Source organism: Schistocerca americana, unplaced genomic scaffold (genome assembly GCF_021461395.2).
Source record: "Schistocerca americana isolate TAMUIC-IGC-003095 unplaced genomic scaffold, iqSchAmer2.1 HiC_scaffold_165, whole genome shotgun sequence".
NCBI classification, from domain to species: Eukaryota; Metazoa; Arthropoda; class Insecta; order Orthoptera; family Acrididae; genus Schistocerca; species Schistocerca americana.
Window position 1 is genome coordinate 153,618 of NW_025725738.1, and position 14,633 is coordinate 168,250.

Below are 14,633 nucleotides of genomic sequence, written 5' to 3' on the forward strand. Positions count from 1 at the left end.
GAGGAATTGTGTTTTCGTTCTACACAGCCGCTGCCTCTTGCTGCTTCCCACCCATTCGTTACATTCAAGCCTTTACGAGACCGACCAAGTAGAGATTGGGAACCAAGACCACACACTTTGTGCATTCGAAATCGAAGGCAGGGCGTCCCTCGCCGCATTTGCTACGATGGCGATTTCCTACTTCCGCAGAAGCGGCGGCGTCGACGACGACGACGCTCGCGAGAGGCTCTGTGATATTTGAAAAACACATGTAAAAAATATAATTCAGACTGCCGCCTCCCACCCTATGCTGTACCGCTTTGCAAAATGCTTTATCTGCGACATTCGCCTCAATCACATCTGAGAGTAATTCTAAATAAAACACCTGTTGCTAATTGTTCGTCGTTCCAGATACTGCTTGCTATACGGCCACGACGCGCAACTGATTTCGAAAATTCGTTTGCCTCCTGTGACGATCGAACTCACGACCCCTGGTTTACTAGACCAGTGCTCTGCCACTGAGCTAAAGAGGCGCGGCCTAGCGGTAGTTTTGCGTACTTCGTGCTTACGCTCGTCTGGATCATCAGGCTTAAGCTGACAACACTTCATATTACCGACTAATATTTGCAGCTATGGCGCACCATTACTGCTTGGCTACACATCTCACACGTAACCGATGTGCTCTCCAACCAACACCACTTACATTTCAGAACATGTCTTTGACACATGTCTACGAAATCACCTTCACCTTCAGATACACTTTCCTTGCGACTGATGGAGACGTAGGCAAAGTTTTAAGTTGCTATTTCCATTACGTCACATTGATCAGAAAAACGGTAATTTACATCTGCAGCGGAACAAAATTACGTTCCGCCCAGCGTGGGGCTCGAACCCACGACCCTGAGATTAAGAGTCTCATGCTCTACCGACTGAGCTAGCCGGGCTGCGTCGGTGACTACGTGTCGGGTCGCACGACACACAGTTCTCGTTTGGGTGGGGTGGTCCCATACAGAATCTCTCCATGCTGCCTAATGTTTTCCTAGCGTCACACACGTCACGTACTTCAGTTTTATTTCATAATCATTTCTGAGAGGTACAGGAACTGCATAAAAAACCTGCAGCGCTAGTGGTGTCAAAATTAACACACATATTTGATTTGACTCAGAAGCCGAACGGGTTACTTTCCGACGCTGTCTTAGATGCGCAAATGCCAGCCAAAACTCGCGGTGACGGCACTCAGCCGACCATTTCGCTAGATAACACCGTTCTGGCTGTGTGTGTATCACGCTCAAGTGCATCTCCAAGCAGGAAGTGGACAACAGCAACATTCAGACGATTTCGTACTGCTCAATAGCTACACTAAAACGGTGTGTTTCTTTTGCAGAATTGGAAAAACACGACCGTGACAGGATTCGAACCTGCAATCTTCGGATCCGAAGTCCGACGCCTTATCCATTAGGCCACACGGTCACTGGCCGCCAAGTATTCCTTACATTCGTGTCATCTCGAAACGCTCATACCGCTGAGGAATTGTGTTTTCGTTCTACACAGCCGCTGCCTCTTGCTGCTTCCCACCCATTCGTTACATTCAAGCCTTTACGAGACCGACCAAGTAGAGATTGGGAACCAAGACCACACACTTTGTGCATTCGAAATCGAAGGCAGGGCGTCCCTCGCCGCATTTGCTACGATGGCGATTTCCTACTTCTGCAGAAGCGGCGGCGTCGACGACGACGACGACGCTCGCGAGAGGCTCTGTGATATTTGAAAAACACATGTAAAAAATATAATTCAGACTGCCGCCTCCCACCCTACGCTGTACCGCTTTGGAAAATGCTTTATCTGCGACATTCGCCTCAATCACATCTGAGAGTAATTCTAAATAAAACACCTGTTGCTAATTGTTCGTCGTTCCAGATACTGCTTGCTATACGGCCACGACGCGCAACTGATTTCGAAAATTCGTTTGCCTCCTGTGACGATCGAACTCACGACCCCTGGTTTACTAGACCAGTGCTCTGCCACTGAGCTAAAGAGGCGCGGCCTAGCGGTAGTTTTGCGTACTTCGTGCTTACGCTCGTCTGGATCATCAGGCTTAAGCTGACAACACTTCATATTACCGACTAATATTTGCAGCTATGGCGCACCATTACTGCTTGGCTACACATCTCACACGTAACCGATGTGCTCTCCAACCAACACCACTTACATTTCAGAACATGTCTTTGACACATGTCTACGAAATCACCTTCACCTTCAGATACACTTTCCTTGCGACTGATGGAGACGTAGGCAAAGTTTTAAGTTGCTATTTCCATTACGTCACATTGATCAGAAAAACGGTAATTTACATCTGCAGCGGAACAAAATTACGTTCCGCCCAGCGTGGGGCTCGAACCCACGACCCTGAGATTAAGAGTCTCATGCTCTACCGACTGAGCTAGCCGGGCTGCGTCGGTGACTACGTGTCGGGTCGCACGACACACAGTTCTCGTTTGGGTGGGGTGGTCCCATACAGAATCTCTCCATGCTGCCTAATGTTTTCCTAGCGTCACACACGTCACGTACTTCAGTTTTATTTCATAATCATTTCTGAGAGGTACAGGAACTGCATAAAAAACCTGCAGCGCTAGTGGTGTCAAAATTAACACACATATTTGATTTGACTCAGAAGCCGAACGGGTTACTTTCCGACGCTGTCTTAGATGCGCAAATGCCAGCCAAAACTCGCGGTGACGGCACTCAGCCGACCATTTCGCTAGATAACACCGTTCTGGCTGTGTGTGTATCACGCTCAAGTGCATCTCCAAGCAGGAAGTGGACAACAGCAACATTCAGACGATTTCGTACTGCTCAATAGCTACACTAAAACGGTGTGTTTCTTTTGCAGAATTGGAAAAACACGACCGTGACAGGATTCGAACCTGCAATCTTCGGATCCGAAGTCCGACGCCTTATCCATTAGGCCACACGGTCACTGGCCGCCAAGTATTCCTTACATTCGTGTCATCTCGAAACGCTCATACCGCTGAGGAATTGTGTTTTCGTTCTACACAGCCGCTGCCTCTTGCTGCTTCCCACCCATTCGTTACATTCAAGCCTTTACGAGACCGACCAAGTAGAGATTGGGAACCAAGACCACACACTTTGTGCATTCGAAATCGAAGGCAGGGCGTCCCTCGCCGCATTTGCTACGATGGCGATTTCCTACTTCTGCAGAAGCGGCGGCGTCGACGACGACGACGACGCTCGCGAGAGGCTCTGTGATATTTGAAAAACACATGTAAAAAATATAATTCAGACTGCCGCCTCCCACCCTACGCTGTACCGCTTTGGAAAATGCTTTATCTGCGACATTCGCCTCAATCACATCTGAGAGTAATTCTAAATAAAACACCTGTTGCTAATTGTTCGTCGTTCCAGATACTGCTTGCTATACGGCCACGACGCGCAACTGATTTCGAAAATTCGTTTGCCTCCTGTGACGATCGAACTCACGACCCCTGGTTTACTAGACCAGTGCTCTGCCACTGAGCTAAAGAGGCGCGGCCTAGCGGTAGTTTTGCGTACTTCGTGCTTACGCTCGTCTGGATCATCAGGCTTAAGCTGACAACACTTCATATTACCGACTAATATTTGCAGCTATGGCGCACCATTACTGCTTGGCTACACATCTCACACGTAACCGATGTGCTCTCCAACCAACACCACTTACATTTCAGAACATGTCTTTGACACATGTCTACGAAATCACCTTCACCTTCAGATACACTTTCCTTGCGACTGATGGAGACGTAGGCAAAGTTTTAAGTTGCTATTTCCATTACGTCACATTGATCAGAAAAACGGTAATTTACATCTGCAGCGGAACAAAATTACGTTCCGCCCAGCGTGGGGCTCGAACCCACGACCCTGAGATTAAGAGTCTCATGCTCTACCGACTGAGCTAGCCGGGCTGCGTCGGTGACTACGTGTCGGGTCGCACGACACACAGTTCTCGTTTGGGTGGGGTGGTCCCATACAGAATCTCTCCATGCTGCCTAATGTTTTCCTAGCGTCACACACGTCACGTACTTCAGTTTTATTTCATAATCATTTCTGAGAGGTACAGGAACTGCATAAAAAACCTGCAGCGCTAGTGGTGTCAAAATTAACACACATATTTGATTTGACTCAGAAGCCGAACGGGTTACTTTCCGACGCTGTCTTAGATGCGCAAATGCCAGCCAAAACTCGCGGTGACGGCACTCAGCCGACCATTTCGCTAGATAACACCGTTCTGGCTGTGTGTGTATCACGCTCAAGTGCATCTCCAAGCAGGAAGTGGACAACAGCAACATTCAGACGATTTCGTACTGCTCAATAGCTACACTAAAACGGTGTGTTTCTTTTGCAGAATTGGAAAAACACGACCGTGACAGGATTCGAACCTGCAATCTTCGGATCCGAAGTCCGACGCCTTATCCATTAGGCCACACGGTCACTGGCCGCCAAGTATTCCTTACATTCGTGTCATCTCGAAACGCTCATACCGCTGAGGAATTGTGTTTTCGTTCTACACAGCCGCTGCCTCTTGCTGCTTCCCACCCATTCGTTACATTCAAGCCTTTACGAGACCGACCAAGTAGAGATTGGGAACCAAGACCACACACTTTGTGCATTCGAAATCGAAGGCAGGGCGTCCCTCGCCGCATTTGCTACGATGGCGATTTCCTACTTCTGCAGAAGCGGCGGCGTCGACGACGACGACGCTCGCGAGAGGCTCTGTGATATTTGAAAAACACATGTAAAAAATATAATTCAGACTGCCGCCTCCCACCCTACGCTGTACCGCTTTGCAAAATGCTTTATCTGCGACATTCGCCTCAATCACATCTGAGAGTAATTCTAAATAAAACACCTGTTGCTAATTGTTCGTCGTTCCAGATACTGCTTGCTATACGGCCACGACGCGCAACTGATTTCGAAAATTCGTTTGCCTCCTGTGACGATCGAACTCACGACCCCTGGTTTACTAGACCAGTGCTCTGCCACTGAGCTAAAGAGGCGCGGCCTAGCGGTAGTTTTGCGTACTTCGTGCTTACGCTCGTCTGGATCATCAGGCTTAAGCTGACAACACTTCATATTACCGACTAATATTTGCAGCTATGGCGCACCATTACTGCTTGGCTACACATCTCACACGTAACCGATGTGCTCTCCAACCAACACCACTTACATTTCAGAACATGTCTTTGACACATGTCTACGAAATCACCTTCACCTTCAGATACACTTTCCTTGCGACTGATGGAGACGTAGGCAAAGTTTTAAGTTGCTATTTCCATTACGTCACATTGATCAGAAAAACGGTAATTTACATCTGCAGCGGAACAAAATTACGTTCCGCCCAGCGTGGGGCTCGAACCCACGACCCTGAGATTAAGAGTCTCATGCTCTACCGACTGAGCTAGCCGGGCTGCGTCGGTGACTACGTGTCGGGTCGCACGACACACAGTTCTCGTTTGGGTGGGGTGGTCCCATACAGAATCTCTCCATGCTGCCTAATGTTTTCCTAGCGTCACACACGTCACGTACTTCAGTTTTATTTCATAATCATTTCTGAGAGGTACAGGAACTGCATAAAAAACCTGCAGCGCTAGTGGTGTCAAAATTAACACACATATTTGATTTGACTCAGAAGCCGAACGGGTTACTTTCCGACGCTGTCTTAGATGCGCAAATGCCAGCCAAAACTCGCGGTGACGGCACTCAGCCGACCATTTCGCTAGATAACACCGTTCTGGCTGTGTGTGTATCACGCTCAAGTGCATCTCCAAGCAGGAAGTGGACAACAGCAACATTCAGACGATTTCGTACTGCTCAATAGCTACACTAAAACGGTGTGTTTCTTTTGCAGAATTGGAAAAACACGACCGTGACAGGATTCGAACCTGCAATCTTCGGATCCGAAGTCCGACGCCTTATCCATTAGGCCACACGGTCACTGGCCGCCAAGTATTCCTTACATTCGTGTCATCTCGAAACGCTCATACCGCTGAGGAATTGTGTTTTCGTTCTACACAGCCGCTGCCTCTTGCTGCTTCCCACCCATTCGTTACATTCAAGCCTTTACGAGACCGACCAAGTAGAGATTGGGAACCAAGACCACACACTTTGTGCATTCGAAATCGAAGGCAGGGCGTCCCTCGCCGCATTTGCTACGATGGCGATTTCCTACTTCTGCAGAAGCGGCGGCGTCGACGACGACGACGACGCTCGCGAGAGGCTCTGTGATATTTGAAAAACACATGTAAAAAATATAATTCAGACTGCCGCCTCCCACCCTACGCTGTACCGCTTTGGAAAATGCTTTATCTGCGACATTCGCCTCAATCACATCTGAGAGTAATTCTAAATAAAACACCTGTTGCTAATTGTTCGTCGTTCCAGATACTGCTTGCTATACGGCCACGACGCGCAACTGATTTCGAAAATTCGTTTGCCTCCTGTGACGATCGAACTCACGACCCCTGGTTTACTAGACCAGTGCTCTGCCACTGAGCTAAAGAGGCGCGGCCTAGCGGTAGTTTTGCGTACTTCGTGCTTACGCTCGTCTGGATCATCAGGCTTAAGCTGACAACACTTCATATTACCGACTAATATTTGCAGCTATGGCGCACCATTACTGCTTGGCTACACATCTCACACGTAACCGATGTGCTCTCCAACCAACACCACTTACATTTCAGAACATGTCTTTGACACATGTCTACGAAATCACCTTCACCTTCAGATACACTTTCCTTGCGACTGATGGAGACGTAGGCAAAGTTTTAAGTTGCTATTTCCATTACGTCACATTGATCAGAAAAACGGTAATTTACATCTGCAGCGGAACAAAATTACGTTCCGCCCAGCGTGGGGCTCGAACCCACGACCCTGAGATTAAGAGTCTCATGCTCTACCGACTGAGCTAGCCGGGCTGCGTCGGTGACTACGTGTCGGGTCGCACGACACACAGTTCTCGTTTGGGTGGGGTGGTCCCATACAGAATCTCTCCATGCTGCCTAATGTTTTCCTAGCGTCACACACGTCACGTACTTCAGTTTTATTTCATAATCATTTCTGAGAGGTACAGGAACTGCATAAAAAACCTGCAGCGCTAGTGGTGTCAAAATTAACACACATATTTGATTTGACTCAGAAGCCGAACGGGTTACTTTCCGACGCTGTCTTAGATGCGCAAATGCCAGCCAAAACTCGCGGTGACGGCACTCAGCCGACCATTTCGCTAGATAACACCGTTCTGGCTGTGTGTGTATCACGCTCAAGTGCATCTCCAAGCAGGAAGTGGACAACAGCAACATTCAGACGATTTCGTACTGCTCAATAGCTACACTAAAACGGTGTGTTTCTTTTGCAGAATTGGAAAAACACGACCGTGACAGGATTCGAACCTGCAATCTTCGGATCCGAAGTCCGACGCCTTATCCATTAGGCCACACGGTCACTGGCCGCCAAGTATTCCTTACATTCGTGTCATCTCGAAACGCTCATACCGCTGAGGAATTGTGTTTTCGTTCTACACAGCCGCTGCCTCTTGCTGCTTCCCACCCATTCGTTACATTCAAGCCTTTACGAGACCGACCAAGTAGAGATTGGGAACCAAGACCACACACTTTGTGCATTCGAAATCGAAGGCAGGGCGTCCCTCGCCGCATTTGCTACGATGGCGATTTCCTACTTCTGCAGAAGCGGCGGCGTCGACGACGACGACGCTCGCGAGAGGCTCTGTGATATTTGAAAAACACATGTAAAAAATATAATTCAGACTGCCGCCTCCCACCCTATGCTGTACCGCTTTGCAAAATGCTTTATCTGCGACATTCGCCTCAATCACATCTGAGAGTAATTCTAAATAAAACACCTGTTGCTAATTGTTCGTCGTTCCAGATACTGCTTGCTATACGGCCACGACGCGCAACTGATTTCGAAAATTCGTTTGCCTCCTGTGACGATCGAACTCACGACCCCTGGTTTACTAGACCAGTGCTCTGCCACTGAGCTAAAGAGGCGCGGCCTAGCGGTAGTTTTGCGTACTTCGTGCTTACGCTCGTCTGGATCATCAGGCTTAAGCTGACAACACTTCATATTACCGACTAATATTTGCAGCTATGGCGCACCATTACTGCTTGGCTACACATCTCACACGTAACCGATGTGCTCTCCAACCAACACCACTTACATTTCAGAACATGTCTTTGACACATGTCTACGAAATCACCTTCACCTTCAGATACACTTTCCTTGCGACTGATGGAGACGTAGGCAAAGTTTTAAGTTGCTATTTCCATTACGTCACATTGATCAGAAAAACGGTAATTTACATCTGCAGCGGAACAAAATTACGTTCCGCCCAGCGTGGGGCTCGAACCCACGACCCTGAGATTAAGAGTCTCATGCTCTACCGACTGAGCTAGCCGGGCTGCGTCGGTGACTACGTGTCGGGTCGCACGACACACAGTTCTCGTTTGGGTGGGGTGGTCCCATACAGAATCTCTCCATGCTGCCTAATGTTTTCCTAGCGTCACACACGTCACGTACTTCAGTTTTATTTCATAATCATTTCTGAGAGGTACAGGAACTGCATAAAAAACCTGCAGCGCTAGTGGTGTCAAAATTAACACACATATTTGATTTGACTCAGAAGCCGAACGGGTTACTTTCCGACGCTGTCTTAGATGCGCAAATGCCAGCCAAAACTCGCGGTGACGGCACTCAGCCGACCATTTCGCTAGATAACACCGTTCTGGCTGTGTGTGTATCACGCTCAAGTGCATCTCCAAGCAGGAAGTGGACAACAGCAACATTCAGACGATTTCGTACTGCTCAATAGCTACACTAAAACGGTGTGTTTCTTTTGCAGAATTGGAAAAACACGACCGTGACAGGATTCGAACCTGCAATCTTCGGATCCGAAGTCCGACGCCTTATCCATTAGGCCACACGGTCACTGGCCGCCAAGTATTCCTTACATTCGTGTCATCTCGAAACGCTCATACCGCTGAGGAATTGTGTTTTCGTTCTACACAGCCGCTGCCTCTTGCTGCTTCCCACCCATTCGTTACATTCAAGCCTTTACGAGACCGACCAAGTAGAGATTGGGAACCAAGACCACACACTTTGTGCATTCGAAATCGAAGGCAGGGCGTCCCTCGCCGCATTTGCTACGATGGCGATTTCCTACTTCTGCAGAAGCGGCGGCGTCGACGACGACGACGACGCTCGCGAGAGGCTCTGTGATATTTGAAAAACACATGTAAAAAATATAATTCGGACTGCCGCCTCCCACCCTACGCTGTACCGCTTTTTTTTTTTTTTTTTTCTTTATTGTAATTTGGACACCCCATACAAGGTGGGCTGGCAGCGGAACAGTGTACTCCGCTCTTCAGCCATAAGCAGTACAAGAAAAAAGAAAGGGAGACAGACAAGTAACAGAATGGCGGTTAAAAAAACAGGAGATACAATAGTTAAAAAAACATGAAGCCGTTCACACGTGACGAAACAAACAAGAAAAACCGGCGGCACTGGGCACAAACACTGACGAGGTAGATGACACACGTGAACGAAGGAGCGTGGACGGCGAAAAACACTGAGGCACAGACACGACGGCACAGACACTAATCCGAGGGCGATGATCTCCGGCGCGCGAAAGTTCACGATGCGTGTGCGAGTCCGGGGACCTGCCAAGAGAGGAGGAGGAGGAGGAGGAGAAGGAGGAGGAGGGGGAGAGGGAAAGCGAGAGGGGAGAGCAGGGACGCCACGGGCTGGGGAAAGAGGGGGGAGAGAGGAAGGGGGAGGGGAAGCCCGGAAGAAGAGGGGTGGAGGGAGGGGATGGGGGAAAAGGAGAGAGAAGGGAAGGGAAGAGAAAGGAGGGAGGGTGCCGCAGGGAAAGGACACCAGGAGGGAGGGGGGGCAGGGTCAAAGTTGATAGGAGGGGTAGATGGAGGGGATGAGGACATCATCAGGGAGAGGGAGCTGGCGGAAACCACCTTGGGAGAGGGTAAGGAGGGTGGAGAGATGGAGACCGGGTGGGACATGGGAGTACAGGCGCGGCAGCGGGCGGGGGTGGGAGAGGATCGGGGAGACGAGCGGGTGAGGAGGATCGAGTTTACGGGAGGTGTAGAGGATTCGTAGCCTTTCGAGGAAGAGGAGGAGGTGGGGGAAGGGGATAAGGTCATACAGGATCCGCGTGGGGGAAGGGAGACGGATGCGATAGGCAAGGCGGAGAGCATGGCGTTCAAGGATTTGGAGGGAGTTATAAAAGGAAGGGGGGGCGGAGATCCAGGCTGGATGGGCGTAACAGAGGATAGGGCGGATGAGGGACTTATAGGTGTGGAGGATGGTGGAGGGGTCCAAACCCCACGTTCGGCCGGAAAGGAGCTTGAGGAGACGGAGTCGGGAACGTGCCTTGGCTTGGATTGTCTGGAGATGGGGAGTCCAGGAGAGGCGACGGTCGAGGGTGACGCCAAGGTACTTAAGGGTGGGAGTGAGGGCGATAGGACGGCCATAGACGGTGAGATAGAAATCAAGGAGGCGGAAGGAAGGGGTGGTTTTGCCTACAATGATCGCCTGGGTTTTGGAGGGATTGACCTTGAGCAACCACTGGTTGCACCAAGCGGTGAACCGGTCAAGATGGGATTGGAGAAGGCGTTGGGAGCGTTGCAGGGTGGGGGCAAGGGCGAGGAAGGCGGTGTCATCGGCAAACTGAAGGAGGTGGACGGGGGGCGACGGCGGCGGCATGTCCGCCGTGTACAAAAGGTACAGAAGGGGGGAGAGGACGGAGCCTTGGGGCACACCGGCGGAGGGGAAAAAGGTGTAGGAATCGGTGTTATGGATGGTGACATAGGAAGGACGGCGGGAGAGAAAGGAACCGATCAGACGAACGTAGTTAATGGGAAGGGCGAAGGTTTGGAGCTTGAAGAGGAGACCGGAATGCCATACGCGGTCATATGCGCGTTCGAGGTCAAGAGAGAGGAAGATTGCGGAGCGACGGGAATTGAGCTGTTCGGAAAGGAGATGAGTGAGGTGAAGGAGAAGATCGTCGGAAGAGAAGGACGGCCGAAAGCCACACTGGGTAACGGGGAGGAGGCGGTGCTGGCGGAGATGCTGGTGGATGCGGCGGGTGAGGATAGATTCCAGGACCTTGCTGAAGACCGAGGTAAGGCTGATGGGACGGTAGGAGGAGACGGCGGACGGCGGTTTGCCAGGTTTGAGGAACATGAGGATACGGGAGGTTTTCCACAGGTCGGGGTAGTAACCGGTGGACAGGACTACATTGTAGAGCCTGGCCAGGGTGGAGAGAAAAGAGACAGGAGCTTCACGAAGGTGACGGTAGGTAACACGATCGTGACCAGGAGCGGTGTTGCGTTTGGTGCGGAGTGTATCGATGAGATCCTGTGTGGTGATGGGGGCATTAAGGTCCGTGTGTGGAATGTTGTCCAAGTACTGGAAACCAGGAGCGAGGGGAGGGACAGAGGTGTCAGTTCGATCGCGGATATCTGGGAAGAGGGAGTAATCGAACTGGGGATCATCAGGGATGGAAAACACATCGGACAGGTAGGAGGCAAAGTGATTGGCCTTACTAAGGGCGTCAGGGAAGGGGTGATCATCGTGGAGAAGAGGATAGTACGGGGAGGGTTTAGTTCCGGTAAGGCAACGGAAGGCGGTCCAGAACTTGGACGAGTTTATAGGGAGGGTAGCATTTAAACGGGTGCATGTCTGTCGCCAGTCCCGGCGTTTCTTGGCCGCGAGCAAATTTCGAATGTGTCGCTGGAGTTGCCGGTGGCGTCGTAGGGTGTCCGGGTCACGCGTGCGGAGGAAGGCACGGTAGAGACGACGGGATTCACGGAGGAGGAGGACGGCCTGTGGTGGTAAGGTAGGACGGTGGGGGTGGACGGCAACAGTAGGGACGTGGGCCTCCACGGCCTCAGACAAGGTCTGCTGGAGAAAGGAGGCGGCATGGGTGACATCATCGGGACGGCGGTAGGCGAGAGGGTGGCTATCGACCTGAGTGGAGAGGGTATCCCGGTAGGCATTCCAGTTGGCACGGGAATAGTCATGGATGTACTTAGGGGGAGGGTCATGACGAGGGTCGGGGCGGGGGCGACGGCCGTCTGACACGGTGAGGAGGACAGGGAGATGGTCGCTACCAATAGGCTCCAGGACATCCACCGTAATGCGACCAAGGAGGTTGGGGGAGGAGAGGATAACATCGGGAGTGGAGTTGGATTCGGGACGGGTGTGCTGGGGGATGGGGATGAGGTCGCCTTGAAGGGAGGAGAGGAACCGATGCCACCGCCGTAACTGGGCAGCGGAGCGACTATGGATGTTGAGGTCGGCGGCGATCACATAGGAGGAGAAGGTACGGTCGATGTGGGAGAGGAAGTCGAAAGGAAGAGGGGCGTTGGGGCGGACATAGATGGTGGCACAGGTAATGGTAAGGCCGGGGAAGAAGAGACTAAGGATCAGGTGTTCGGTGGGGTCGGGAAGGAGAGGCTGGAGCCGAACGGGGATCTGGCGGTGGTGGCCAATGGCAACTCCGCCACGCGCAACTGGGAGGGGATTATCGGAGCGGTGGAGGAGATAGGGGGAGGTGTGGATGGAGTGGTGGGGTTGGAGGAAGGTTTCATTAAGGAGGAAGGCATCCACACGGTGGGTAGCAAGGGTGTGCAGGAAGAGGTTCTTGTTGGCGGGAAGGGAGCGGATATTGTTGAAAAGGATACGATGCTGTCGCGCCATTGGAAGGACTTAGACGAGGGTGTCAAGGCGGGAGAAGGTGAAATGGGCCTGGTTATTGGAAAAGGTGGCGTACATTTTAAGGTGGAATATGGAACGGGCGGCGAGGGAGATCTGTTGTAAGGTGTGGGGGCGCTGAAAGGGATGGACGTTTTGGAGGACAATGGTGAGGAACCTGATGATGTCCTCAGCAGTGGGGGGGGGACGAAGGGAATTGCCAGGAGGGGTGGGGGCGTCCAGGGGACGGACAGGGACGGTGAGTTCAGGAGTGGTAGGAGGAGGTCGGGCTTTACATTTTTGGGAGTAGGTGGGGTGGGGGAGGCTGCAGGTATTACAGGAGGGAGGGGATTGGAGGTTGGGGCACTGCCGGAGGAAGTGCGCTTGCCGACAATGCGGGCAGGTGGGGGCCTCGCGGCACTCGGCTGTTGGATGGGCATTGTAGCGCAGACACCTCTGGCAGCGCAGGGATTGAGGGGGGGAACGGGAGGGGTCGACTTTGAACCGCTGATTGAAGAGGAGGGCACCCTCCTTCAGGAGACGGTCAATGGAGGGGGCGTCCTCAGAGAAAACCCGCATAAGGCGGGTGGGGCCGGTCGCGTTGAAAATGCGGCGGACTGCCCGCACCTCCAGGGTGGGATGGGCCTTCAGCTCCGCCAGCACCTCCTCCTCCGTGATCGACGGGCTAAGCCGAGTGATCACGGCGGTGAGGGTCGGCGGGCGACGCGGGGGTTGGGGTTGGCGGGTAGGAGATGGGGAGGGAGCAGGGGTGAGGGTGGCGTGAGGACCAAAACGGGTGATGGGGAGGCGGGAGAGGATGTCAGTATGGAGGGTGGGGCTGGGGGAGGAGATAAGAACAGAATCCCGTCTGGGAGTAAGGAGAGATATGGGGGCGCCAGGGAAATGTTGGCGGAGGAGGAGGGAGAGATTCCGGGCCTCGAGGAAGGAAGGATCGGGATGGGACAGGAGATATTTGTAGAGACCGGGTGGGGAGGAGGAGGAGGAGGGAGCGGGGCCTGGTGGGGAGACGTCCATGGCATTTTGGGGTGGGGAGGGGGGGCGGGGTGGAGCCTTTTTAGGAGCAGAGGAAGTGGAGGCGCCACTAGGGCGTTTGACAGCGGCAGATGGGCGGGTGGTGACATGAGGGATGGGAACGATGGGGAGGTGGCGGGAAGGGACAGGTCCCGGCACGGACGCAGCAGTCGGCGCCGGAGAGAGTGACTGTGACGGTGCAGGCGAATGTGGCAGTGATGGTGATGGTGACGATGACGGTGGTGGCGGTGATGGCGATGGCGACGGCGACGGGGAGAGCTGGGCGTGGGCAGTGGCCCGACGGGCCACCACCCTAGCCGGAGCTGCAGTGACAGGCTGGGGGAGTGGGGGGAAAGGATCAGAACGAGAGGAAGAGGCGGGAGAGGGGGCGACAAAGAGCGAGGGCGAAGGGATAGTGAGGAGGGGAGGGATGGAAGGAGGGGGGTGGGACTGGGCACACCAAGTGATAGTGGTGGTGGCGGCGGAAGGGGACGTATACACGATGGCGGTGGTGGTAGTAGTGACGGTGGTGGTGGGAGCGGACATGACGACAAGAAGAAGAAAGAAAAACACAGCACTAAAGGGACAGGACACACACTGGGAGACGACGGACGGCGACGGCGACGGCGACGGCGACGGCGACGGCGACGGCGACGGCGACGGCGACGGCGACGGCGACGGCGAGAGGCAGGGACGCTGCTGCCGCGGACGGGGCCGGGGCGGCGGCGGCGGCGGCGGCGGCTGTTGCTGCTGCTGCTGCTGCTGCTGGCAGGACTGCTGCTGGCTGGACTGCTGCTGCCACCGGAGGGCTGGCTGGCTGGCTGGCTGGCTGGCTGGCTGGCTGG

General features: G+C 52.9%; 18 non-coding genes across 18 annotated transcripts; all 18 read right to left on the reverse strand.

The window, feature by feature from the left end:
- Positions 1-440: 440 nt before the first annotated feature.
- Trnat-agu lies at positions 441-512 on the reverse strand. Its single transcript has one exon. It is a non-coding gene; the product is annotated as a tRNA-Thr (tRNA).
- A 338-nt stretch (positions 513-850) lies between these two features.
- On the reverse strand, positions 851-923 carry Trnak-cuu. Its single transcript has one exon. It is a non-coding gene; the product is annotated as a tRNA-Lys (tRNA).
- Positions 924-1,376: 453 nt separating this feature from the next.
- Trnar-ucg lies at positions 1,377-1,449 on the reverse strand. Its single transcript has one exon. It is a non-coding gene; the product is annotated as a tRNA-Arg (tRNA).
- A 497-nt stretch (positions 1,450-1,946) lies between these two features.
- Positions 1,947-2,018, reverse strand: Trnat-agu. Its single transcript has one exon. It is a non-coding gene; the product is annotated as a tRNA-Thr (tRNA).
- A 338-nt stretch (positions 2,019-2,356) lies between these two features.
- Positions 2,357-2,429, reverse strand: Trnak-cuu. The gene has a single exon. It is a non-coding gene; the product is annotated as a tRNA-Lys (tRNA).
- Positions 2,430-2,882: 453 nt separating this feature from the next.
- Trnar-ucg lies at positions 2,883-2,955 on the reverse strand. The gene has a single exon. It is a non-coding gene; the product is annotated as a tRNA-Arg (tRNA).
- A 497-nt stretch (positions 2,956-3,452) lies between these two features.
- Trnat-agu lies at positions 3,453-3,524 on the reverse strand. Its single transcript has one exon. It is a non-coding gene; the product is annotated as a tRNA-Thr (tRNA).
- A 338-nt stretch (positions 3,525-3,862) lies between these two features.
- On the reverse strand, positions 3,863-3,935 carry Trnak-cuu. Its single transcript has one exon. It is a non-coding gene; the product is annotated as a tRNA-Lys (tRNA).
- A 453-nt stretch (positions 3,936-4,388) lies between these two features.
- On the reverse strand, positions 4,389-4,461 carry Trnar-ucg. The gene has a single exon. It is a non-coding gene; the product is annotated as a tRNA-Arg (tRNA).
- Positions 4,462-4,955: 494 nt separating this feature from the next.
- Positions 4,956-5,027, reverse strand: Trnat-agu. Its single transcript has one exon. It is a non-coding gene; the product is annotated as a tRNA-Thr (tRNA).
- A 338-nt stretch (positions 5,028-5,365) lies between these two features.
- On the reverse strand, positions 5,366-5,438 carry Trnak-cuu. The gene has a single exon. It is a non-coding gene; the product is annotated as a tRNA-Lys (tRNA).
- A 453-nt stretch (positions 5,439-5,891) lies between these two features.
- On the reverse strand, positions 5,892-5,964 carry Trnar-ucg. Its single transcript has one exon. It is a non-coding gene; the product is annotated as a tRNA-Arg (tRNA).
- A 497-nt stretch (positions 5,965-6,461) lies between these two features.
- On the reverse strand, positions 6,462-6,533 carry Trnat-agu. Its single transcript has one exon. It is a non-coding gene; the product is annotated as a tRNA-Thr (tRNA).
- Positions 6,534-6,871: 338 nt separating this feature from the next.
- Positions 6,872-6,944, reverse strand: Trnak-cuu. Its single transcript has one exon. It is a non-coding gene; the product is annotated as a tRNA-Lys (tRNA).
- Positions 6,945-7,397: 453 nt separating this feature from the next.
- Positions 7,398-7,470, reverse strand: Trnar-ucg. Its single transcript has one exon. It is a non-coding gene; the product is annotated as a tRNA-Arg (tRNA).
- A 494-nt stretch (positions 7,471-7,964) lies between these two features.
- On the reverse strand, positions 7,965-8,036 carry Trnat-agu. The gene has a single exon. It is a non-coding gene; the product is annotated as a tRNA-Thr (tRNA).
- Positions 8,037-8,374: 338 nt separating this feature from the next.
- On the reverse strand, positions 8,375-8,447 carry Trnak-cuu. Its single transcript has one exon. It is a non-coding gene; the product is annotated as a tRNA-Lys (tRNA).
- A 453-nt stretch (positions 8,448-8,900) lies between these two features.
- On the reverse strand, positions 8,901-8,973 carry Trnar-ucg. The gene has a single exon. It is a non-coding gene; the product is annotated as a tRNA-Arg (tRNA).
- Between the last annotated feature and the right edge of the window lie 5,660 nt (positions 8,974-14,633).